At 59.7% G+C, this 26,090-nt stretch overlaps 1 long non-coding RNA gene across 1 annotated transcript; it reads right to left on the reverse strand.

Annotated features, from left to right (window-relative positions):
- Nucleotides 1-17,594: 17,594 nt before the first annotated feature.
- On the reverse strand, nt 17,595-19,029 carry LOC122221513. Its single transcript, XR_006203270.1, has 3 exons — nt 18,937-19,029; nt 18,083-18,356; nt 17,595-17,859 (listed from the first exon to the last, which is right to left on the reverse strand). It is a non-coding gene; the product is annotated as an uncharacterized LOC122221513 (long non-coding RNA).
- Nucleotides 19,030-26,090: the final 7,061 nt, after the last annotated feature.

Here is a 26,090-nt window from a genome sequence, read left to right on the forward strand (position 1 = left end):
CGACGGAGGGTGCCCCGGCTCCCAGGACGCAAGACAGCAAACGGCTAGTGGTTTTGGCCTCTGTAGTAGGAAGGAGGTACCCTGTCCCACTAAGACACGGCACGAGATGCCAGGCAGGAAAAGGACAAGGGTGTCCAGTGTGTGGACTAAACCAGAAATTAGGGCAGCGGCAGGAAAACAGGAGGAACGAGGAAACATGTCACCGCGCATTAGCGGGCACTGATGAGACGAGACCCGAGAGACGATTCGGGCTTCTGAGGCCGGCTCATTTGGGCCCATTAAGTGCCTTCGTATAAACAGATCCTTTTTTAAAAAACCAACAAACTGTACGTAATTCTGTACAAACTAGATTTCCACCTCAATGAGTCTGTGTTAAGTAAACTCTGGTGAAGAAAAATCGGGCCATTTAAACTGCCGTGTCGTGACCGGAGCTCAACATCCTACTGAGCGTGCAGGAGCCCCGGTTGGGGCACCGGGTCACCGTTCCAAAGGCGACGCCCTCGTCCCGTGTCGTATGCGGCACCCCTCCTGGCTGTGTGCCTGGACACAGAGCCCTGGTTCCTCCTCTGATTATTGTCACGATGCAGCTCAGCCGTGAAGCTAAAAACACCCAACGTCTCCATCAGCGGAGAAGTGAGCATTTGTGCCCATCCCCCTCCAGCGCGCCCAGGTCAGGGCCATGAGTCACGTACGGGACGTTCACACTGGCCCCTGGAGTCCCGCTCACCCTCACCCAGCCGCAGCGTCACGGCCGTGGGCACACTCAGGCTGATTCCTGCTGGCGGGACTCGGGGGCCAGGTCCCTTCCTTCACCCAGTCATGAGACTCACAGAGCGTGGCAGTGACCACGCGCAGCGTGGGGCCCACACGGACAGGAGTGACGCAAGGGCAGAGAACGGTGAGGACACGGTACAAACCGGTGCCGTCCCGGTCCCCGGAAACGGCCCACGATGGGGAGACACCTGGAGTGTTAAGACGGGCAGCGCCCTGGACGGCCCCGTCCGATGGCCACACGTTCATTTACAATTTTCCAGCAGCCGCATTTTGTTAAGAAGGTAAAAACAACAACAACACAAGGGCGCCTGGCGGCTCCGTCAGTAGCGTGTCGACTCTTGATTTCCGCTCAGGTCATGATCTCACAGTCATGGGATCGAGCCCCATGTCAGGCTCTGTGCTGACAGCCCAGAGCCTGCTTAGGATTCCCTCTCTCGCTTTCTCTCTCTCTCTCTCTGCACCTCCCCTGCACACATGCTCTCTCCAAAAACGAAAAAACAAAAAAAGAAAGACAGAAAAGAAGAAAAGAAACAGGTGAAACAGGAAACAAGTTCTGATACGCATTTCATTTAACACGACGAACCCGAATATCACCGTGTCGGCGTGCGACCCGCAGAGAATGCACGAGGATGCTTCACGCCCCGTCCCTCCCACGGAGCCGAGTCCCGGCCCAGGCGGGAACAGCGCCAGGGTGGCGGCTCTTTCACTTTTGCATCTGGAAAGTTCCTTCTCGGATTAACCAGTGAGTTCTCAAAACATGGGTAAGAGCTGGCAGAATGGGAAAAATCGGTCAAATATTCACAAATTTCAGGTTGGGCACGTGGAGGAGTCTCACTGTTTTGTAAGATGTCTCCAGCACAGACACGTGCGGTCCCCCCTCCAGAGACACGTGCGGCCCCCCCTCCAGAGACACGTGCGGTCCCCCCTCCAAAGACACGTGAGGTCCCCCCTCCAAAGACACGTGAGGTCCCCCCTCCAGAGACACGTGCGGCCCCCCCTCCAGAGACACGTGCGGCCCCCCCTCCAGAGACACGTGCGGCCCCCCCTCCAGAGACACGTGCGGTCCCCCCCTCCAGAGACACGTGCGGTCCCCCCTCCAGAGACACGTGCGGCCCCCTCTCTGGAACTTTAAGGAACAGTCGGCTCCATAATTGGTCTTTGAGTGCCAACCGCGGACCAGGCACCAACCAAGCTGGCCTCCAGGAGGCCCATCCACACGCCCTCACAGCTCGTGCCCCTCGGCACAGGAGTGGCCTGTGCAGGGAACCTGGCAAGGCTGTGTGCAGGCCACACCACACGTGGCCCCGTGGCTGGAGCACTGCCCGTGAGGCCGGGGCCACGTGGAAGGGAGCACGAGTGCGGGACTGAGCGAGCTCATTAACTCTCCCTCTTCCGGCCGGGAGACCCACGGAACTCGGCTGGGGATCAGTGTGCCAGCCTGATGGCAGCCTGATCTCCTTCCCCGTGAGTTAGACGCCCTCCTAGCCACAGGTGTCCACGGTTGGACGCCTCCCAGTGGACTTGTGACACAGAGGAGGCCACGGCAGCAATTCCTGGAAGGAGCACCCCTTCCAGGCCGGGGAATCCAGCCCCGTGAGTCACCTACCACCCCCCCCCAGGTCCCCAACCCTCCACAACGCGAGGTTCCCAGGGGACAGGCTGGCCCCTCTTACACGCCTCACGCTCTGCCCTCTGGGCTCAGCACGGAAGCCTGCGGTCAAGCAGGCGTGCGAGGGCCCCTGTGCAGAGGCACAGGCCTGCCCCCCTCCCTGCGGACACCAACCTCTCCTTTGGGACCAGGGACGGGCTGTTCACCTTCTGCCCCTCGAAAGACCCTGAGGTGGCCCCACACGACACGTTAACCAAAGGCCGCTGTGACCCGCAGGCCAGAAGGCACACGCTGTTCCCGCTGTGATGTCGAATTACACGGAGCCACACGGTGCAGACGGGGCCCTGGAGGCGACGAGAGAAAGGCCCCAGGAGCTACAAAGCCTGTCGCCTACATGGAGCCCCGGACCCCTTCCCATCTCACTTCCCAGGAAAGCCCGACGCACAAAAACAAGTCCCCTTCTCTCATACCCGAGTGTCGGTGCGAATCCTGACAACTCTTTCTCTCCCCAGTCCGTCCGTCTGGCCATGGGAGGTTGGGCACAGAGGGGCATCCGTCAGCAGCTCAGCAGCTGGCAGTCCCTGCGGTCTCTCTCTCCCAGCCCCACACCCTAGAGCCCACGAGCGGGCGGGACACGGAACACAATCGCCGGCCCTCGGCCGCCATCACCCCCCCCTCCCCGACTCTGGAGCAGGCAGCCCGGGAACGTTAGGTTTGCAGAAAGCTGCACTCGGGGGTCCCCGTACCCACATTCCTGCGTGAGCAAGCCCTCTAGTAGAGACTCAGGGGCGTCTCAGGTCCACAGAGGAATCATGGGAGGGAAGAGAAACCCTTCCGTCTCGATCCCGCCGGGATGCCCGCCATGTGCAAGGCTTGTCTGCAGTTCCCACCCGTGAGCGTTCGCTGGGGATTCAGGGGATGAAATCGGCCTCGAGGGTGCACTGGTGCTCCCGGGTCCTCCTCCCCGACCGGGCACGGTGCTCCCAGGTCCTCCTCCCCAGCCAGGCACGCAGCCAACAGTCCCTCGGCCCCAGGGGGCTCCCTCGGAACCCCGAGGATAGGCCACACCTTCTGCCACGTGCTCGCCTTTCGGCTTTGACTCTCCCCTGCCCTGTTCCAGCTTCTCCGCTCCGACGGGAGTGGGAAAGTTCCTGCCAGACACCAGTCCCTTAAGCAGGTCGGAGAGCATGAAGGCGGAAGGAACCACAACACGCACTTACCCGCCAACCCCCAGCGCTCAGCAGAGCGAGCCCGTGAACACTGGGGTTCAGTGAGCGCACTTGAGCCCAAGGCCCCATCACCCGCCTCCCCCGCAGTCCAGGAGGAAGGACTGACCGCCCTCCCCGCGTGGGACGCTGAAGGTCCCAAGGAGTGAAGCCGCTTCTTCAGAGGCCCTTCCCTCAGACGAGCCTCCCGCCCAGAGAGGGGCCCCCCTCAGCCGGCACGCTCAGGGGGTCCCCGGCTCCCCCGGCTCGCCCCAAGATGGGCACGAGGCAGAGCCTTGCTTGGGCAGCTGCCTGGCCCACAGGCCCATCCGTGCAGCCCGTGCGGCCAGCATCCACCGAACCCACGGCTCGCCTACAAACACCAGTCGGGACACGCGGTCCCGGGCCGCACACCCCAGGCAGCGTCACGAACACTTCCACGGCTGTGCCCGTCAGGCCTTGCCAGGCAGGATTCTGGTCACTGTCCTTGGGGCCGCGTAGAGCGTTCCCCAGTCAGCCCAGCGGGCGCTGGAGACTGAGGGCGGCACCTGTCCACGCCCCCCTCTGTTCCACGTTGTGAGAAGTAGACACGGGAATCTCCGGGAACCGAAGTACCTGCCTCAGTGCTGGCGGGGTCGGCGCGGTCGGGCAGGACGGGAACGTCCCACGTGGGCCCACAGGAGAGCGATCCCACACCCGGCTGCGCAGGACCACTGGTAACTGCGGGCTGCCTCATCCCGCCCCACCCTACCCTGCCCTGTGGGGGCCACCCCCGCCCCACCTGCACCCTACCTTCTAGGGGCCACCCCCCCCACCTCCACCCTGCCCTGCCTCCCCCCCCCCCCCCCCCCCCCGTGGGAGTGCCACACCCACCCTACCTCCACCCTGCCCTGCATGATGGGGCAGGGAGGGGGGCACACTAGCCCCACCCCCGCCCTGCCCTGTGGGAGCCACCCCCACCCCATCCCCACCCTGCCCTAGGGGGGCCACACCCATCCCAGGTGGCTTATCACGCGTGGGAGGCAGAGAGAAGGCAGGAGGTCACAAGACTCCAGGACAGACGGAGACGCAGAACACAGGTCCTAGCCAGGAGACGGCCACCTCTGTCCCCAAGTGCTGAGCAAACAAAGAGTGAGAGATGGGCAGAAACCGCGTCCCAGGGCTCAGGGGCTCCGGCAGTGACACGGGGAGAGGAGAGGGACCATTCTACCTACAGAAACCCATGAAGACTAGCTCGGATACAACTGTTCGGCCAGTAGGTGCGAGAAAGTCGGCCCAGAAGCGCTCTCCGGACCCAGAGGACAGAACCGGCTTGTCGCGGCCACACGACACAGCTGACCTGAGAGCCCAGACCCCTCTGTGCCCCGGCCTGCACCTGAACCCTGGGAGCACTGCTCATGCTCAAGCTCACGGCGACCGAGGGCTCACCATGCGCCCGCACGTGGCATCGCACCCCATCTACACGTGGATCCTGCGAGGTGGGCACTGTTTCATGACCGTACGATGGGCACAGAAACCTGGGCAGGGAAAGGCACACAACCGGTGAGCCGATGAAGTCGGCTCCAAACGCAGGTCGTCTGGCTCCTGGGCGTGCACACTAGGCATACGGCCGACAGTCCTGCTCCCGGATCTGGACCCGCTCCCCACCCCTGCCTCGTGGGAGACCCCCGCCCGCGTGCGGCACGGCCTGGTAGGACCGCCTGGGACTCTCTCCCACCTGCCCGGGGCACCGTCCGCCTCATCTCCTGCATCCGCAAAGACACCCCCAGACAGTTTCTTGGCCCCGAGGCAGAGTGGTGAGCGAGACGTTGTCCCTGTCCCCCGGAGTTCACAGCTCTCTCAGGAACACCAGCACGGAATCGGGTCCTACGAGACGGCGCGGTGTGTGCGTAAGCAGGGGCGGGCACAAGACGCCGTGAGGGCGTAGAGAGAACGTGATTAACTCCGGCATCAGGCAGAGCCCCGGCCGGACGCACAGGACACACCGGGACTGGGTCATCTGAAGACAGACTGATAAAGGGACTGTCCGCAGAGGCGCAGGCAGGGATCAGCCATGACACCTGGGACTTGCTGCAGCCAGACGCGGTCACCCTCCCCGTGTCTGCCGGGTAGCCTCTCTAGACGCGCCTCCCCAGCCCAGATCCCAGTACCCACGCGTGATCTCCAGGAAAGAACTGTTTCTGTGGACGGCTCACCGGGTTCCCATCAACGTCCACGGACAGGAGCACAATGGCAAGTTTTTAAAAATTGCTCTTGGCTGGGGACACCTGGGTGGCTCAGTCGGTTGAGCGTCCGACTTCGGCTCAGGTCACGATCTCGTAGTTTGTGAGTTCGAGCCTCACATCGGGCTCTGTGCTGACAGCTCAGAGCCCGGAGCCTGCTTTGGATTCTGTGTCTCCCTCTCTCTCTGCCCCTCCTCTGCTCGCGCTCTGTCTCTCTCTCCCTCAAAAATAAATAAACGTTAAAAAATTAAAAAAAACTAAAATTGCTCTTGGCTGCTGGCTGTTTTGCTGAGTACAATCTCAGCTTATCCTGAGCTACTTGGAGCTTCACCTCTCGTGTGGGTGACATGTTTCCATAAATCACACAATCCACAGGAAGCTTGGTGGACGCAGAGGACAGAGGGCGGGTGTTGCTGGAGACGCAGTTTGGAGCCAGACTGGGAGTATTCCCGTGGTCCGTGGACGCTGGCTTCGGGAACGCAGAGAAAGCGCTGGATCCAGTCCGAGAGGTGAGAGCTGGACGAGGGGGCGGGGAGGGGAGAAGAGGCAGGTCCTCAGCTGGGGGAGAGGAAGCAGCTTCAAGGACCCCGGCAGCTACGTGCACGGAACGAGGGCGACGAAGCTGTGGTCCAGGGAGGGCTGCGATGCCGACCTGAAGGGGTGTGCGTCAAAGCGCTTTGCTGGGCTTAATTCTGGAAAGGCAGAGCCCCCAGCTGGCACGAGACCCCACCCCCCACACTCTCAGGTGAGGACACCTTGCCATTCTGGCCAAGCCGGGAGTTGGGGCCCGACAACAGAACAGGCTCGCCTGGGTCTGGCTCAGAGACCGTGTTTATGTTTCGAGAGACCTGTTTCCAGCACAGAGCAGGAAAGGCAGCCACACCGGCGACAGCAGCCGGGGTCCTGGTCTTGGTCTTTCCCTGCAGACAGCAGAAAGGGGGTCATCAAATGCCCAATGAAAGGGGGTCATCAAACGCCCAATGAAAGGGGGTCATCAAACGCCCAATGAAACGGGGTCATCAAACGCCCAATGGTGACCAAGCCAATGGGCGAGGGACGTCTCAGGAGGATTCCGGGGGAGAAGGTGGGCCTGGCCTATGGGTTCTTCACCCCGAGCCCTTGGCACTCACGCATCCAGATGCCCGTGCAAAGGCTCTGGGGAATGTGGGGACCTGCCCCTGGCTGGATGGGCATTTGTGACCAGATGCCGACATCCCCTTGCTCCTTGCCACGGGTAATTGCCAAATTAGGGTCCCGGCCAGAGTCTTGAAGGGAAAGCCAAATATAAGCGTTTGAAGCTGCACGCGTTTATGTTTAATTAAACCAAGTAGCCGAGTAGATGAGTCATTGGAAAGGTAGTTCTGTTAAGCCGATGCTTTGGTTATTCAGCCAGAATTTAATGAGCCCCAGTCTGAAATGACATCGCTGAGAATGCCGGCCAATCACGTTTGCTGAGAGTAAAGAGAATTTCCAATATGCCGCACTTAGAAATTAGCATAGTGCCTGGAGAGTAATTAAGCATCATTCTTCAGAACCAAAGGGTCCCTCGTAGTGCGAAACACGTCTGCAGACACCATCGTCTAGACGGCCTTTTAAACAAGGGAAGTCCTAGTTTGGCGGGGCGGGGGGCGGGGGGGTGACGGCGCTGGGGGCCTACCATGTTGGTTTTGTTCTTTGTGGACTTGCCTGGAAGCCCCAAGGTGGCGGTTTTCAGTTTTGCTAGTTTGTTTTCCACTAGGAATAGAAAGTTCTTTCACGTTGACCAGAGAGGTTGATATTCCCTCTTTAATATCTTCATCTGTCTTACTGCAAAGTCGGTGTTTGCTTGTATCCCTGTTTCCTCACATCCAAGCCCTAAAATCCCAGCCAGTCAAGACCCCTGGTGTCGGTCACTTGTGAGCAGACACACACACACACACACACACACACACACACACACACACACCAAGGCTTGGAGCTCTCAGCCCCGTGCACTATGGGACTGCTAGCAGCATTCCTGGCCTCTACCCACCAGACACCAGAGCCCCTTCTCGAACTCTGGCATTCCCACATGTCTGCAGACATCGACAGTGCTCCCCGGGGGTGCCACTGCCCCCATTGACCACCTCTGGTGCAGACAAAGTCTACACGGGAGCCCTGCCTCTTTTCCAGGGTAAATGTGGAGTCAAGGGCCTGACTCATCTGAAGGGCTTGCAAACGTCTGCTCTGTCCCCGGAAATGGCCCCGGCAAGGACACGGAACAGCCTACAGAAACGGTACAAAGAACGGCCGAACCAGCGGCAAGCCTCCCTGGGCCACCCCGTTGTGACTGATGTGTCCGGGAGAAGTGCAGCCCCGTCCAGAAGCGTCCGACAGGAAGCCAGACGTGAAGTGACTACAGTAATGAAGATTCGTACAGCATAAAGGGTCACGGGTTGTTGTCAAAGGGAGAAGACAAGATACCCAAGGGTCCGAGAGGCTGGCTGATGGTGACGCGGATCCCTGTCTGATTCCCAAACTCTTTTTTAATTTTTTTTAAGAGAGAGAGGGTGGGGAGGGGCAGAGAGAGAGGGAGACTGAGAATCCGAAGCAGGCTCCAGGCTCCATGCTGTCAGCACAGAGCCCGACGTGGGGCTCAAACTCACAAACCGTGAGATCATGACCTGAGCCGAGATCAAGAGGCAGATGCTCAACCTACTGAGCCGCCCGGATGCCCCCAAACGTTTTTGAAGCTGCTGATGAGGTTCTTTAGAGACAGGTCCTGGTTGGGCAGAAACCGTGGCAAGATTTTGTCAGATGGAGCGTCAGCCGCTATGTTCTCTGAGCTTCTGGTGGGGACAGAAGGAGGGGTGGAGAGCGGGGGCCACCTGTTCACAGCCTGCTCTGGACTAAGAACTTCACCAGCACGTGAACCCCATCTTAGGGCACCTTGTCTCAAGATTTAGGCAAGCCTGATGCAAACTCTCTCTTTCCGGCCCTGAGAGGGATCACGGTGTCTGTGGATCCTGGCGGCTGTGGGTTCTCAGGGCCACCTCTGCTCCAGGACCCCGGCCCTCTGCTCTCTCAGCCTCACTGACACCTCTCTCCACTCACTTCCTCCCCAAAACAGAACCAGTCCCAAGGAGCCAAGCCGCCCGGACGCAAGGATCAGGACACCCTCAGGACCTCCTAAACACCCAACTCCTGAAATCTCAGCTCTGGGTCTCACCAGCTTTGAACGCACACCTGCTCCTTCATCCATTCTTGGTCCCTTCCCAGCAGCCAGTGACAGGCCTCCCCGGAGGGTGGCCTTGCATGCGACCCTCAGATAAAGATGCCTCCCCGCAAAGGAGTCACAGGGGCGGCTTTCAAGTCACAGCTTAGGAACTTTACAAACTTACTTAATGGGATTTGGTGCCACCGACAACCACCCTTATTTCTGAAAGGAGGGAAGACACGGGGAAGGAGAGACAAGGGCCCTTTACCTTTGCACCTTGTTTTAACAGTGTCATTGAGAAATAACCCGCATACCATACAATTCACCAATTTAAATTGTACAATTCAGTGGGTTTTAGTATATTCAGAGTTGTGCAACCAACAGCACAGGAAATTTCAGAACATTTTAATGCCTCTGCAAATACGCACGATACCCCAGCCTCAGCCTCCCCAGCTGCTGCTACACCTTCTGTGTCTATGGAGGTCCCCGCCTGAGGACTTCTTATAAACGGGATCATACAACAGTCAGCCTTCTGTGTCTGGATTCTCTCACTTAGGGTAATGTTTTAGGGACCATCCACGTTGGAGCGTGAATCAACTTTCCCTCGTACTACCGAATAACGTTCTACTGTACGGACAGATTACATTGTGTTTGCCCGTTCGCCAATTGATTCGTATCGGGACTGCTTCTACACCGTGGCCGTTTACACACTACACGTGATCTACGTACATTCCCGTTACAGCGTTTGTGCGGGTCTGTCCTGTCTCCTACCTGCGGGTCAAGTAACGACTCTATAGTTAACGTTCTGAGCCGTGTTTGTATCCCTGTCGGCAGCGAATGAGGGTACCAATTTCGGCACATCCTCACCAACACTTGTAATTACCTGAGTGTTCTACTTTAGAAGCACTAATGGCTGTGAAATAGTCACTCATTGTGGTCTTGACTTTGATTTCTCTAAGAGTCAGCGAGGTGAACACCTGTGCTCACTGGCCATTTACACATCTTATTTGGAGAAATGTCTCTTCAGATCCTTTGCCCTTTTTTGTCTTTTTGTTACTCGGGCCTAAGAGTTCCGAAAACCAGTCCTGTCACGCCTGACTGGCAAATATTTTCCTCCATCCTTCACTCTGTCGATAGTGCCCTCCGGAGCACTAAAAATCTCTGCGAGTCCAAAATACCCGTATTTTCTTTGGTCACATTTGCTTTTGGCTTCGTGTCTGTAAAACCATTTCCCGATCCAACATCAGGAAGATTTATTCCTATGTTTTCTTCTAAGAGTTTTATAATTAAAGTGCTTACGTCTATTCCTTTCGAGTTAATTTTTGCCTGGGCTTTGAGGCAGGGGTCCAACCTCATTCTTCAGTGTGAGGCTGTCCAGCTGTCCCCGCGGCATTTGTAGAAAAGACTCTCCTTCCCCCATTGAGTTGTCTTGGCATCCTTGTCACATCTCAGTTGACCATAAACGTGAGGCTTTATTTCTGGAATGTCGACTATATCCCATTAATTTGTATACTTACCCTTGTGTTAGGGTCACACTCTTTTGACTTGTGTCATTTTGTAGTAAGTTTGAGCCTGGGAAGTGTGAGTTCTTCGATAAATTCTCTGTGCCTATTTTGGGTTCTTTGCATTTCGATCTGGATTTTAGGACCAGCTTGTCCTAGTCCCAAACGGCAGCTGGAATTTTGTAAGGATTGTCCTGCCGTACGTCCTATGCGCCCTGGTGTTACTTCTTTTGGTCTGAATGACGGGACTTTGATTCGTGGACACGTTGATCAAAGTGGACTCTACCGACCAGGAGATGTGGTGAGCTCTCTGCCCCCGTGATGTCGGCAGGGGCCCTGGAGTCTACAAAGTGTCCCTAACAGCCACCTGTCCTCCCCTGTGTCACCCCGTGAGCCCACGGGCCACAGCTGAGGGGCAGGAGGCCTGAGAGAGGAGACAAAAAGTCCTCCCCGACCCCCTTCGAACGCTTTTCCAAACTAGAAAGGCTCTCCCATTATCCTAATTAGTGTTCTCAAGGCAGGAGGGAACATAAATCAGCCTTTCCACTAAACGGTGTCACTTTGAATTCATGCCCGTCACACACACGCATACACACTCACCCACACACACTCTCACACTCACACACACCCATACCCGTCACACACGCACACACTCAGCCTCCAATTCGCCCTGCTCAGACTACACTTGCACAGAAGCTGGAGGACGTGTGGAGAAGTCTCTTCCCTGGCTCAGGAACAGGCCTGGCTGGCACGGACGCTCGCTGTGGGGCTGCCGACCACAGAAGTGACGACGAACGAGGGATACGTATTTACACAGTATGGTGATCGGATTTGCATATGCAAATCAGGCTGCCATTCCCAGCCTCTTTCCTGGCAAAAACATGGTAGGGGATGCCTCAGTCTGAGTAAACTTAAATACTCACCTAGACCTCAGCCGTCTTTCGGTGGCTCACAGCCAGGATATCGAATTGCACCAGGCAGAAACCCACTCTCACATGTGTGTCCTAACAGAGGGCTAACTCTGCTTTCAGTAAACGCACCGTCAACTCGTAAAGAACGCGACGTGGAGGCTGGGGCGCAATGAGCAAGCACGCGGGGTTGAAATCCGAGCTGGGCCACGGAAGACGCACCCTTTGGAGATTACCCTTGGGGACCACACCTAGGCTTTCCGTATTCTGCACACAGTAATCAGGTGAAATTGGTAGCACGTTGCTGACCTTGAGGACGGTCATCTCCACAGGGTCACGTGTGGTTCTGGAGCGCAGAGGACCTGCGAGCAGGAGAGAAAGTAAACGCAGTAAGTCAATTTGTACAAATGGCGCTTTGTAAGCTGTTATATGGTTTTTGAAGTGTTAGTTGTTACTATCACTACATTCCTATAGTGACAGCTATTATTACCAGAGCAGAAGTCAGGAGGACTTGAGTTTACTCTCGGGCTCCCGGTACAAGTGTTTCTGAAGCTTTGGGGCATCCTTGGCCAAATACAACAGAAACTGACCCTTTCCGCCCTGGTACCTGATGGGCAGAGCAGGACTTCCACGCCGCAAGGAAGGGATGAGAGGGCCTCTCTCCGTTCTTTTTTTAAAAATTTTTTTTTAATGTTTATATTTGAGACAGAGAGAGAGAGAGAGAGAGAGAGACAGAGCACAAGCAGGGGAGGGGCAGAGGGAGAGGGAGACACAGAATCCGAAGCAGGTTCCAGGCTCCGAGCTGTCAGCACAGAGCCCTACGTGGGGCTCGAACCCACGAACTGTGAGATTGTGACCTGAGCTGAAGTCGGACGCTCAACAGACTGAGCCCCCCAGGCGCCCCTCTTTTAACTTTTTTAAGTCTTGGTCTCTTCATCCATAAAATGGAAACCTGACAAGGTTCTGGTGAGGGTCCAATGGGACAATGGGTGGGAGAACCCTTTGAACCAAATGTACCGTGCCCACGGAGACACTCCGGGCCCCCCGCAGTGGGAGCCGAGGGGCACCTCAGGGCCAGCAGCAGCCAACATCACAGGAAGCAGTGCTTTTGACAGAGAGCAGACTGCCTGGGAGGAGAGCTAGCGTACAAGGTGAAGGGAACCCTAGACCCAAACATGTGCATATCTGCGGTCACCAACAGCCCTTTCCAGGAGGAACAAGGCCTTCTTTTCATTCTGAGGCAGACACAAAGAGGAGACCGTGGGACACTGACCACCACGACGCGCCTCACGGATCTCCAACTACAGAGAGAGTAATTCCCTGACAACTCCAGCTGCCTCTGAAATCCAGCCTCACGTCTGCCAAGGTGATGGGGTCCCTCCGGTGATGGGTCCCTCCCTCCGGTGATGGGGTCCAGGAGGACCACTGAGGCAGGCCAGGTCCCGGAGGACGCAGAGCTCCCCGATGGCCGGCTTCCTCTCCGGGACCCGCCGTGGCTCTGCCAGGCCTTCCTTAGCCTGGATGGCAGCCGGGGAGGCTCCTACCTGCCTCTCCCGCCCAGGGCCCCTCTCGCAGGGCAGACATCTCATCTCAGAGACCAGAGACGCCACAGGGTCTGCTCCCCAGAAACATGCAGTGTGGACTGAGGTCCCTGACCTGACAACCAAAACATTCTGTAGCTCTGTTTCCATCAGCCTACAGAGGGATGGGCCGACGAGAGGCGACAGGGAGGAAAGGATAGGCAGGGGCGAAGAAAGGTTTTTTCAACGTGAAGGGAGATCTATTTTGAGAAGAAAGGAGAGCTTTACAAAAACGCGGTTGAGAGCTGTCCTGAGATGGCATCGGCTGCCTTAGGAAGCAGGAGCTCCTGTCCCTGGAGGTGTCAGGTCACAGGACCGCGGCTACCTTGCTGGCATTTGGCCACGTGACACGCGTGGCTGCTGAACCCGGTGGTCTGTAGGGTCTAAGGGCCACAAGTCATTCAATTCCACGCACAGGCCAGTCTGCACACTCCCGGCACCTTAGCACTGGGACATCGCCGTGTCCCGGCCTCAGCGCCCAGTTTGATTCTTCCACGGAAATGACCCGTGTCCGTCAAGCTTACCTCCTGCTCTAGACCTTGAAGAAGCCCCGTGGCTCCAGTCCCGCCGTCCCCGGGGGCGCTCTCGGTGGGATGGGACACCAGCCACCCGGACGGGAGCCACGTGTGCTGAAGGACGCGCCAGGGCAGCGCGGAGGCTCCAGGCACACAGGGCCCTGGGGAGGCCACAAAAGGCCGGCCTCCCTGCCTCCCCCAGGACTCCAGCAGGCCCGTTGGCTTACCGGCATGCGCTGGAGGGGACACGGCGGGTATGTCTGCAGTGGAACCCGGCTTTAGAGAGGAGGGGTCGGGCTCCCCCCGCCTCTGGGGCCTTTTTCTGGCCCCCCTGCCCTTCTAGGAGGGGCCACGTCCACTCCTTCTCCAGTTCCCCGCCACGCTGTCCCGCCACGCCGTGGCCCAGCCTCCAGCCTCCATCATTGCAAGACCTTGACTGCCAGGACCTCCACTCACCAGACCCAAAGGGCACGTTCCCCGTCCTCGACACGCCGGCCTTTCCGGAGCACCCGCCAGCACTGGCCCCGCGATCTGTCCCCTGCTTCACTTTCTCACAAGCTGTCCTTTGTTGGCAGTCCCTCCACAAATACTCCTTCCTTCCACCAGCGTGGGCCAGGCACCGGTCTAGGCGCCGGGAATACGGCGGTGACCAGTTCCCATCCTTATGGATGCTACACACTAATGGGAAAGACGCACACCAAACACCTACACACACAGATGTGAGACTGCAACCGTAACAACCCAATCATAGGCGGGGGACGCCGCACAGTGGGGGGGGGCACTGTACAGTGAGAGGGGACACTACACGGTGGGGGGATCTAGTACCAGGGACGCTGACTCAGTCGGGGAAGCCAGGAAAACCTTCCCTGAGGAGGTGACGTCTGCTGAGAGCTGGGGGCAGACGAGGGCTAACTAGACAAACAGCAGCAGGAAAAACATCCAAGGCAGAGGGAAGAGCTCACAGAAAGGCCACCTGGTGGGAGGGAGCACGGTGGGCACGTCTCAACGGTGGGAGGGAGCACGGTGGGCTCGTCTCAACGGTGGAAACGTCTGAACAGTGGGAGGGAGCACGGTGGGCAGGTCTGAATGGCGGGAGGAGCACGGTGGGCACGTCTAAACTGTGGGAGGGAGCACAGTGGGCAGTCTTAACGGTGGGCACGTCTGAACGGCGGGAGGGAGCACGGTGGGCACGTCTCAACAGTGGGCATGTCTGAACGGCGGGAGGGAGCATAGTGGCACGTCTCAATGGTGGGCACGTCTGAACAGCGGGAGGGAGCACGGCTGGCATGTCTGAACGGCAGGAGGGAGCACGGTGGGCACGTCTGAATGGCAGGAGGAGCACGGTGGGCATGTCTGAACCGCGGGAGGGAGCACGGTGGGCACGTCTGACAGGTGTCTTTGTAACACTTCGCAGAGTCTGCAGCCAGGATGTGGGTGCAGGAGACTTACTGAGGGGAAAGTCTCAGGAGCAGGGGCTGGAGGAAGCAGAGAAGAAGCTAAGCCAGGACGGGGATCACACCAGGCCTGGTGCCCCGGGAGGCAGGGCCTCCTGAACGTGTGCGGGCCCGGGCATGGCTGCGGGCTGCACAGGGGAGGTGGGAGGGGACACACAACCTGCAGGGAAGTAGCCGCTGCTGACCGAAGGCGGTGCTGCAGAGACGGGGCAGCGCACACGCACAGCGGCTGAAGCCGGAGCCCTGGCCCGCGGGGGCGTCTGGGCGAGGCCCCCCAGGATCCCCCGCGGGCGCCATGTGGCCGGAGTCCTGAGCAAGCTCTCCGGAATCCCCGGCCCGCCGAGCCCTTTCCCCTCTCCTGCCCAAGATCCTCCCTTCTGCAAAACCTCGAGCGCCTCTCCGGCCCATTCATAAAACGTGGCTGTTCTCCCACCTCGGCTCCCAGGGAGAGCTCATTTCGGGATACAGCCCGGCCCAGCACACGCGCGGCCCCCGCGGCCTGGAGCACCAGCCTCCAACGAGAGGACGGCAGGAGGGGTCACGTTCACGGCCTGACAGTTGCTGCCGAGAGCACGGAAGGCCGGCGTCCGAGGAAGGCTGGCTGTCCGGTGAGATACGAGTTAGGGGCCCACGTGTGGGTAGACAGGCGTCACAGCTGAAGTGAACGGAAGGCCCAGGGACGGGGCACCGAGCACGGCTGAGACAGGGGCGGGCATGGAGGGGCACACATCCTCACGAGGCCGGGGGCTCTGAGCTGGGTGCTGGGGACTGGGTGCTGCGGGCTGGGTGCTAGGAACTGGGTGCTGGGTGCTAGGGGCTGGGTGCTGGGGGCTGGGATCTGGGTGCTGGGGGCTGCGGGCTGGGACCCGGAGGCTGGCGGCTGGGTGCTAGGGGCTAGGTGCTAGGGCCTGGGTGCTGGGGGCTGGGACCTGGGGGCTGCGGGCTGGGTGCTGCAGGCTGGGTGCTAGGGCCTGGGAGCTGCGGGCTCGGTGCTGGGGGCTAGGACCTGGGGGTTGGGTGCTGGGACCTGGGGGCTGGGTGCTGGGGGCTGAAGATCCCTCCTCCCTCAAGGGGGACAAGTTCCTCCGTGGCAGGAACGGCGCTAACTCATGGAGATGAAGCCACGCAGGGCTGTCCCTATGTGGACGTGGCATCCGGGAAGCTCTGTGCTTCCGGAGGGGAAACGGTGGAGACTGAACACCCACCTAAGCCTCCAGGCTCCGGCCTCCTCGTCCTGGGGCTCCGTGACAGCCCCACGGAGCCCACGGCCCTCCTCCTGGATTCTGGCCCAGGCGCACCTGCTCAGCACATCAGCTGAGCACAGGGACTGTCACGAGCCACGGCGTGACGCCTGCCACCGTATTACAATTCCGCCAGACTCTCAGAGCTTCGTCCGAGGGGACCGGCAGCCACACATTGGAGTGTTTGTATCACGACACACATAATCATGAGGCAGAAAGGGGCCTATCAGCTCTACTGTGCGCTTTTCAACCTCTGTCAAAAAGAAAACTCGACCTTCCCATTTTGAGAAGCCTGTCATTACCCCAGGGTCCCCAGCGCTCACTCGGTGGCTGGGGGGGCGTGCCCTCTCCGAGCAGACAAGGCCTCGTTCCGTGCTGGTTTGGGTGTCTGAACAGTTTAGAAGCAGGAGGCTGGGCCAGACAACCTGAGGAAGCTTCCAGGTCCTCTGAGCTCGCGTGTGCGAACGTGTCCCGCTGTTTGGTTTTCATCGAGAACCGTGGTCACTGCTAACAGGTGTGCACGTTCCTGCCCGTGGGGTCTAAGTGTGCACACAATGGCCGTCGTGGGTCTGCACGAGTCTCTGGGGACTTGTGTGTGGGCGTCTACGCCTGACCGTCTGACCTCTAAGGGCCAGTGGTGTCGGGTGTGAGTTCACCCTTCACAGCCTGGGCCTCGCACACAGCCGGTCTCCACACAGTCACCTGCGTGGTGCGGACCCGTCACCCTCAGCCTCGGGGGCCCAGTGACAGAAAGAACAGAGCCCTGAGCAGCAGGTGGGGCTACAGCTGACTAGCTGTTCAGCATTGGGCAAAGCACCTTCACCTCTCTGATGTGTCTCCACGTCCCCATCTGTAAAACGAACACAAAAGTTCCTAATTCCTAGGGGCACCTGGGTGGCTCAGTCAGTTAAGCGTCCGACTTCAGCTCAGGTCATGATCTCATAGTCTGTGAGTTCGAGCCCCGCGTCGGGCTCTGTGCTGACAGCTCAGAGCCTGGAGCCTGTTTCGGATTCTGTGTCTCCCTCTCTCTCTGCCCCTCCCCTGCTTGTGCTCTCTCTCTTTCTCTCTCTCTCTCTCAAAAATAATTAAATATTAAAAAAATAGTAGTGAGGGTGTCTGGGTGGTTCAGTTGATTAAACATCTGACTTTGGCTCAGGTCATGATTTTATGGTTCGTGGGTTTGAGCCCCGCGTCGGGCTCTGTGCCGACGGCTCGGAGCCTGGCGCCTGCTTCGGATTCTGTGTCTCCCCCTCTCTCTGCCCCTCCCCCACTTGCTCTCTCCCAAAAATAAGTAAAACATTTTTAAAAAGTATCGAATTCTTTTTTTTTTTTAATTTTTTAATGTTTACTTAGTCAACTTGGCTAATAAGTCAATAAGTCAAGTGGCTTATTTGGGGGCCGAGGGGGAGCGGGGAGGAAAGGGCACGTCACCAAATGACCCAGTGCTGTGGGGGCAGAGCTTAACCCCACGGGGCCACCCTCCCCGGGCTTGAGCCCACCGCGTGGGCAGGGGCTGAGGGTCACAGACCAACTCAGGCGCTCGCGGGTGACAAGCTGCCGGCCAGAAGCCGCGCATAGGGACCGGGTGGCATCTGCTTCCGTCCCAGGCAAAGCGGCAAAGCTGGTTTCACGACAAAGACCCGCCTTCTGGGCCGGAAGTGCACACAGGGCCTTCTGGGGGAAGCGAGCCAGAAAGCGAGCTTGGTCAGGCCTACAGAGCGTCTGCCCCTGCCTTTCACAGAGTCGCAGAAATAACTACTTCTGAGCACCGGCTCTGTGCAGACCCGTGCCGAGTGCCGCAGACGCGGCCACGAGCAAGACAGACCCCACTCTGCCCTCCAGGAGGCCTCGTGGGGATGCCCAACCTGAACCATCGCAAAGACAGGCACGCGGTTACCTGCGGTGGGAAATGAGCACACGCGATCTGTGTGGAAGCGGGGGGGACGACATCTGAGATCCGACCAGAAGGCTGAGTAGGGGACGGAAACTCCAAGCAGACGGCCTAGCATGTGCAAGGGCCCTGAGGCAGTGAGAGCTTGGCACCGTGTGCCGGGAAGCGAGTATGTGGCCCGCTGCCAGGGAGCACGACCGGAAATGGCGGCTGGAGATGTGGGAGGGTCACACCAGGCGGCATGAGGAAGACTGTAGACCAGTGACGGCATGGGACAGCCCTGCAGGTGAAAGGCAAAGCAGGAGAGACGCTGCGGCTCTCCACCCCGTTCCATCACCGGCCTCGCGTCCAGCCCGACCGTAAAGTGGTGGCGCTGATGAGCGTGGGAATCGGGGTGCGCGTGGGGCTGCTGGCACCCCCTCTGTGCTGCCCGAGCAGCCCCGGCCACCCTCTGCGGGTCCCCACGGTGGCCTGGCCCCTTCTTCCCTGGGGGGACCCGGGAGCCCGTGGAGCCCGCCCCCACACCGCCACCACAGAGCACCGGGACCACGGCCATCGTCACCAGCCACCTTCCCCGTCTGTGCCGGAAAACGTGCCTCCTGCAGCGGAACGAGCCTGCCGGGCCCCCACCCCCCTGCACCTATCTCAGAGTCAGCGGAGGCCCCTGCACCCCGCCCCCTGCCCCTTCCTGCCCACACACACTCCGCTCCGTGGCCTGGGACGCGGGTCCTCTCTCTGCCGCCACTTGGCACCCATGTGTCCTCCTGGCCGCGGCCTGGGCGCCTCATCAAGTCTGCTCGGAATCCCTTCGCCCCCTCCCGTCCTGCTTCTTCAGGGCGTCCTGGCAGCGAGGTTCACACCTGTCGGTGGATGGTGTGTCCCGTCTCCAGTGCGTCTGCCTGCGGGACCAGAATTCCCGGGCGGTGGGGCCCGGGACCCCCAGCTTAGTGCTGGGCCTGGGGCACGAGATGCCGGGACCCTCAGGGACACGAGTCTGTAAAGAGGGGTTGAGATAACAGTGCAGGAGGGGCGGAGGGAGGGAGGCCAGATGCTCGGGCTGGCTGTCCACCCTCCCTCCGGGCCCCTCTGCCACGTGCCTTCCTCCCCAGCCAGGACACGCGGCAGGCTGGTGGCCTCGGGGCCCATCTGGCTGCAGGCCGCTGGCTCTGCCCAGGGCTCTGAGGAGGCACCTGGAACATCTCGGTGTGGGAATAATAACCCAGCCCCGCGTCCAAGCCTGCTCTCTCCTCCCCTGCCCTGGAGGGGAGCCCCACCACTTTCCAGCACCATCTGCTTCCGCACAGCCTGCCAGGCTCCCCCTGGCTGAGAGGGTCCCTGGGCCACCATGGGACCAGTACCCACGGCGGGTGGGCGGACACATGGTCTGGGGTCGGGGACCCAGTCCCAGCTGCGGAATCGCATGGAGGGCGTGGGGGTGGGATGGACGTCCCCACGGAAGGCAGGAGTGTGGAAGGGGCCAGCTCTGGGGTGAAAATGGCCTAAATTCCCAACGGTCACATAGCACATCCTGCTAGCACGGGATGCGTCCTGAATTCGGAGGATAAAAGTGAGGGAAGAATCAGGCTGGACGAGGTGGGGAGTCCGGCTCGGCATCCCAAAGGCCAGCCTGGCCGAGCACAGGGGTGCTGGACTTCGTGAGCACCCGTCGAGTGCGGGTGGGGCGTCTGCTGGGGAGGCACGGCTCAGGGACCACCAGGGAAAGTGAACCAGGGAAGAGAATGACTCACAGGTCTGGAGGAAGCTCCCCGCCTGGAGGGGCCCACGGGGAGCCAGGACGGGGTGCGGACCGGGCAGGAGCAGCCTGACCCGGGCACACGCCCTGATTAGGGTCCACGGACTGGGTGCTTCTGGGACTCCCGGCAGGTGCATGGCTGGCTGGCTTGCACTGAAAAGAGCAGGGTTTGGCTGCGCCCTGACGGGTTTTCTCTAAGGGGCCACACAAGGGGAGGGAGCTGGGGGGCAGGAGAGGCTGTGCCCCACCAGGAGTGCGGGGGGAAACCACCTCAGGAACCCACACCCACTTGGGACCCTGTGGGCTATTAGGGTGTGCACCTGTTGGGACCTGTGGGAGGGAGGGGGGGACGTGCCAGGTCAAGGCCCCGCGGGCTGCTCGGCCACACGGAATGGATGCCAAGGCAGACTCCTACCTAGTGATTTAAACTCTCAACAGGGGGCTGATGGTGCGTCCTCATGTACCAACTGGAGCGAGGGTCTCGGCCCGAATGGGCCCAGACAAGGACAGAGGCCACGACGGCAAATCCCGGGACGGGAGGCCAGTCGGTTGGAGCAGGACCAGGGATGCCCGCCGTGGGCTCTGAAGCAGGCTTGCTGGGCGGTGCCCACCCCCGTGCAGCAGCTGCCGGGGACCCGGGTGCCGAGAGCAAGGCTCCCGGCTCAACCCACACCGGCCGTGTGACCTCCAGCGGGTCACCGGACTTCTCTGAGCCCCTCACGTGTAACGCGGGGACTGTAAGGTGCTTCGCGGGGCTGGGGGGGGGGGGGTGTCTGAGGAGCTGACCACGGGCCGGCCCCGCCCCCTGGACTCCCAGCCTCGAGGGACACTCGCGGGATGAGCCGCTCGCCTCCCGGGCGAGCGTCTCATCACAAAGTCCGGCAGCCTCAGTAACGCTCCACACGCGAACCACTGGGAAATGCACATCAAAACCACCAGAGACGCCACCCGGCAGCCACCGGGGCGGCCCCTGTCCCAAAGCGGCAAACAACAGGCACTGCCGGGCCGGGCCCGAACCGGAAGCCGTGTCCGCTGTGGGCGGGAACGTACAACGGTGGCTGCGGAACGCGCCGTGGGGGTTCCGGCTCCAGCGGCGGCGGAAAGGACCGTGTGGCCCACGCGCGGGCGTGTCGCTCGCTGAGCCTCGGAGACCGGGAGACGCTGCACCCGGGGCAGCACCGAGGACCCCTGAGCAAAGGAAGTCCGCGTCAGAGACCGCGGCGTGTGGCCCCGCGAATGTGATGGACCTGGGCTCGTCAAGGTCACGGCAAGGTCATGGTTGTCGCGGGAGCCCAGAGTGGGGGTCGCAGCTCCAGTCCAGCAAGACGAGTGAGCTCCGGGGCGCCTGGGCGGCTCAGTCGGTTCAGCGTCGGACTTCCGCTCAGGTCGTGATCTCGGGGTTCGCGAGTTCGAGCCCCGCGTCGGGCTCTGTGCTGACGGCTCAGAGCCTGGAGCCTGTTTCGGATTCTGTGTCTCCCTCTCTCTCTGACCCTCCCCTGTTCATGCTCTCTCTCTCTCTGTCTCAAAAATAAATAAATGTTAAAAAAAAGACAAGCCGCACTCTGCAGGTGGCTGGGGCAGACAGTCACACAGCAACGTGCTCACACAGCAGCCACTGCACCCCTACACCCACCAGTGGTTAGGATGCTGCTTTATGTCGTCCGTGAGTCAACCCGTAAAGTGTTAAAGGCTGAGAACGCGGTATCAGAAGCTGGAGACTGGGTGCCAGGAGGCCTCGGTCCGGGGCAGGGAAGGGAGGGCGGGTCCTCCTGGAGGGAACGGCAACGTCGGAGCGATCACGGCTGAACAGGGACCGCCAACAACGCCCGAGGGGCAACGGGGTCGGCCCGGGGGACGGTCACAGAGGGCGAGGCGGAGGGCACTGCCAGTCCGGACAGCAAGTTGTGACAAGCTCACTAGGGCCGCTCTGGGCTCGGTCAGCAGTGCACACCTTCCCGGCGGGCTCTCATTTCGTAGACGCTTCCCCCAAACATAGGCGGCCTCGATCTGCCCTCTTCCTCTCAAGATCTTGATCCCTTTGCACCCCGATAGGATCTGAGTCCCAAGAGGCTTCTCTGCTGTTTCTTTCGGGCAGCCCAGCAAACCCTCAGGACAGCGGGGCTGCAGGTGCCTGGCTAAGGTCCTGGGGTCTCAGGAGCGTGCGAGGGAAGCTCGCGGCCACCGACCGGGCACCCAGCCTGCTCACTCAGCAGTACAGACCTGGCGTTCTTGTCCCAGCCGGGTCCTCAGCACTCATTCTTTTGCCCCCTCTGCCAAGCCCCCTTTCTTGGAACCTGGGCCCGCGGCCCCACAGCTATACAGCTTTACACAAAGGGGGTACCACACGGCAGTTTCCAAACCCCCGGCTCCTTCAAATCTCTGTCTTCTCTCCCTCTCTCTCTCTCTCTCTCTGCTTCACCTCTTCTGGGTAATTAAAAAGAAAGAGCCTAGAAACCCCCTTCTAATCAATAATTCAAAATGTTGGTCTCCAGTGACATTTTTTTTCATTACAGTTCTCCGGGTCAGGCATTCATGAATTCTCCAGGATGGAGGTCCCTGCTGGGATCTGGAAGTACAATTAACACCGTCTTTGGGTAATTATGTATTTTTAACTTATCCTGCTTTTTTTTTTTTTTCCCTAAGCAGCCAGAAAGGATTATTTATAAGTAAAGGGAAATGTTACGGTCTCATGAGTTGGGCATTTGTAAAGAAAGAGACGTTTGAAATATTTGCTGAGTCGAGAAGGAGGTGAAAACGGTTCAAGCCCCGCTTAAAAATTCCTGACGTGACATTTCGGCTTTGTAATGAGCACCCCGGGTGTCCCTTCTCTGCTGGCCCCGCCTGCCATCTCCTTCTCCCTCGGGAGACCGTGCTGGTGGCTCAACCAGCACCCGTTCTTTCCTTCCCTCAAAATTCCATGTCAGTAACAGAACGCTGATTTTGTTCAGCACGGCAAGGTGTCCAACTTAAAATCCCTCCCAACTCCACTGCAGTTAGAAGTGACCAGGTGAACGTGTCGGCCGGTGAGACGCAAACAGAAGTCTACTCTGTGAGGCCTCAGGGAAAATGAAGCCCACTCAGCCGGCCTATGCCTGTGCCCAGCCTGGAATGTGAAAGTGATGGCTGGAAGAGGAGCAGCCATTTTGCAACCATGAGGATAAAACTCACACATTAAGAATGACACAGCAGAGAGCCAAAAAACGAACAAAACCCCAGACACAGCTGCGCTGGTCCTGAATAGACTTCTTCAGGATTCCTGTGATTTGTGAAAAACGAATTCCGGTGTAGTTAAGCCACTGGTAGATCTGTTTTCTCTTACGTGTGGCCGGTGCGAGCCCTGAATGACGTACCCTTCTAGATAACTGGACACTCGCAGAGCCAACTAAACCAGCATCAGAGGAGACACGGGCAGTGTCTAAGGCCATCCTCCACTGAAAATGGTGTGTTTTCAGGCTCCCCTGCCCTGCAGGTTAGGAATGCGGGGTTGAGTCACCGTCTCTGAGGACAAGAACCTCAGCGGCCACAGTGAACACCTGCCGTTATGTCTCAAGCCCCCGGCACCCCCGCAGGGGCCCCAGGCTGCTGAGGCCCTCCTTTTACAGGGAACCACCCCTTCTCCGTGCAGCTCCCTCTTCTCCTCGTGCCCCTGGCTCTTCCTCCCCAGGGATCACTGTTTGTCCCCAGCCTGACTGCAGGACCGATCTGCTCTCCTTCCTCCCGGTAACCGCCCCTTCCCCGGGCGGGGCAGACCGTCACCCGGGAAGTGTTGCCTCTTCCCTCCTCTCTTCCGTGCTCCAGACTGACACATACTGTGTGCCTGACCCCCTGGGACGCCCAGGCCTAGTATCCAAGCCGAACCAGTCTTCTCTCGTTAGTCAAAGCCACCGCGAGCATCTCTTCACACCCACTAGAAAGGCTATTTTTTTTTCATTTTTTTTAATGTTTATTTGAGAGAGAAAGAGAGAGAAAGAGAGAGTGCGAGTGGGGGTGGGGGTGGGGGACAGAGAGAGAGAATCCCAAGCAGGCTCTACACTCAGCACAGAGCCCCACTCGGCCTCCAACTCACCAACCTTGTGATCCAGACCTGAGCGGAAATCAAGAGTCAGACCCACGGAGCCACCCAGGGGCCCCTATTACTTTTATAAAAAACAAACAAGATAACAAATGTTGGCAAGGACGGGAAGAAATTACTGGCGGAAATGTGAAACGGTGGGGCCCCTGTGGAAACCGGCAGGGCGACTCTTCCAAAAGACTGAAACTAGAATCAGTGTCTGCTCCAGTCATCTGCTTGCAGGGATGCCACCCGCCTCCCTGGAAGATCACGAGACCGTGTCAGGCACGGGGATCCCCCCCCAAGACCAGGAGACCGTGTCAGGCACGGGGATCCCCCCCGAAGACCAGGAGACCGTGTCAGGCACGGGGAGCCCCCACCCACCCCCAGAAGACCCCTGAGGCCCTCTCAGGCATGGGGATGCCCCCCCAAGACTGCAAGACCGTGTCAGGCACGGGGATCCCCCCACCCACCCCCAGAAGACCGGGAGACCCCTCTCAGGCAGGTCCTTGCACACCCACGTTCGGGCAACAGTGCTCACAACAGTGAAAACCTGGCTGCGAGCCAGGGTTGGGGGCAGGTGACCAGAGAAGCACGGGGGCCACACCCAGGAAGGAGCCTTGGTGCCACGGTGCCACGTGGGCCACGGCCATCACAGAACAAGCGTGTGGTCCCTGTGACAGGCACGGTCACGGTGACGGATGCAGGGGTGGGTGCGGGGGGTGCAGTGCATGGGAACACAGTAGTCAGCGTCGGGGAGGCGGGGGGACACAGGGGTGGGGTGCGGGGGGGAGGGGCGCAGTGGTAGGAGGGGGGAAAGGGGGGCAAGGGGGGACGCAGGGGTGGGCACGGAGGAGGGGTGTGGGGGGCAGGGGGGCGGGGAGATCGGGGGTCCTGCTGGACAGGGACCGAGCTCCCGAGTGGGAAGATGAGACGGTTCCGGAGCCGGGCAGTGGCCGTGACCACACAGCACTGTCAACAGGGTTCCTGCCGCTGAAGTGTGCACAGACCCGCGTGATGAAAACACGTTCCTACAACCTGTTGAATGTCTGCTCACCCTCCCTCCCGTCTGCCAATCTTGTGCACGTGCGCGTGTGCGCGCCCCCTTCCCAAAACCCGGGGTCACCCTTCACCCCCTTCTGGCCTCTCTCTGTCCGTCAGCAGGCGCCAGCCCCGGGTCACCCCCTTTCGGCCTCCCTCGGACCGCCCACCAGCAGGCACTGTCCAAGCCACCTTCTGGATGTGCCCCCGGATCACCCTGCCTCTTCCATGACCACTACTCTGATCCGTGCACCCGTTGTCTGACGGAAGGGCCCGGCCTGACCTCCCGATCCCTTCCTGCCGCCTGTCTGTCCACCGTCTCCCGGTACCAGTGTGGCCGCCTCCCCACCTACGACCTGTGCACGCTGCCCAGCACCCCTAGAACAAGGTCCAGGCCGCCAGCGCTCAGCCTGCGTACTCCGTTCCCCACCCACTGTTCCCTGCGGGGCTCGGTACTCTGGCCAAACAGCCAGACAGACCAGCCTTTCTCCAGGCCCTCCCTCGCTGCGACGCCCTTAGCAAGAGCCCGTCTTTCTTACCTTCCAGGCATCCACCCTAAAGCCACCTCCTCAGAGAGGCTCCCCCTCGCCCCCCGACTTCGGGGCCCCCTCTGTTGTCTGTCACAACATCCATTTGCAATCATGTGTCTACTGACTGGTGAGACGCGTCTCCCCTACCAGACCGGGAGCTCCAGAAACGGCATGATGGTCTCTGCCTGCCTGACACACAGTAGGTGTTCAGTAAGTGCTCACTGACCGAATGAAGGCATGGGCCTGCTAAGCTCTCCTGACCTGGTCAGGAGCCGGCAGCTCCCTCCGGGGAAAGCGGCTTCTCCCGCCCTCTCCTGTAGTTACCCGCTAGGCTCTGGGTTTAGAGGCATTCGGTCCAGAGGGAAGAACGTGTCTGCCAGGGGACGCGGCGGTGACTCTGCTGACCCAGAAGGTGACACTGTGAAACGGGAGGAGCGTGTGTGCAATGCAGGACGTCCCCTGGGTGCCTCTCGGGTCTCCTATGTCTTATGATTGAATTGGAAAACGAAAATCCAGTTCCAATGGCCGAGGCTGGCTGTCACCAACCAGAGCCCACAGGCCAAGGCTGGCCCCCTACCTGTGTTTGTAAATAAAGTTTTATTATAACACAGCAGCAGCCATTTGACTGCCTCGCAGAGC

The sequence above is a fragment of the Panthera leo genome, chromosome B3, assembly GCF_018350215.1.
Source record: "Panthera leo isolate Ple1 chromosome B3, P.leo_Ple1_pat1.1, whole genome shotgun sequence".
NCBI classification, from domain to species: Eukaryota; Metazoa; Chordata; class Mammalia; order Carnivora; family Felidae; genus Panthera; species Panthera leo.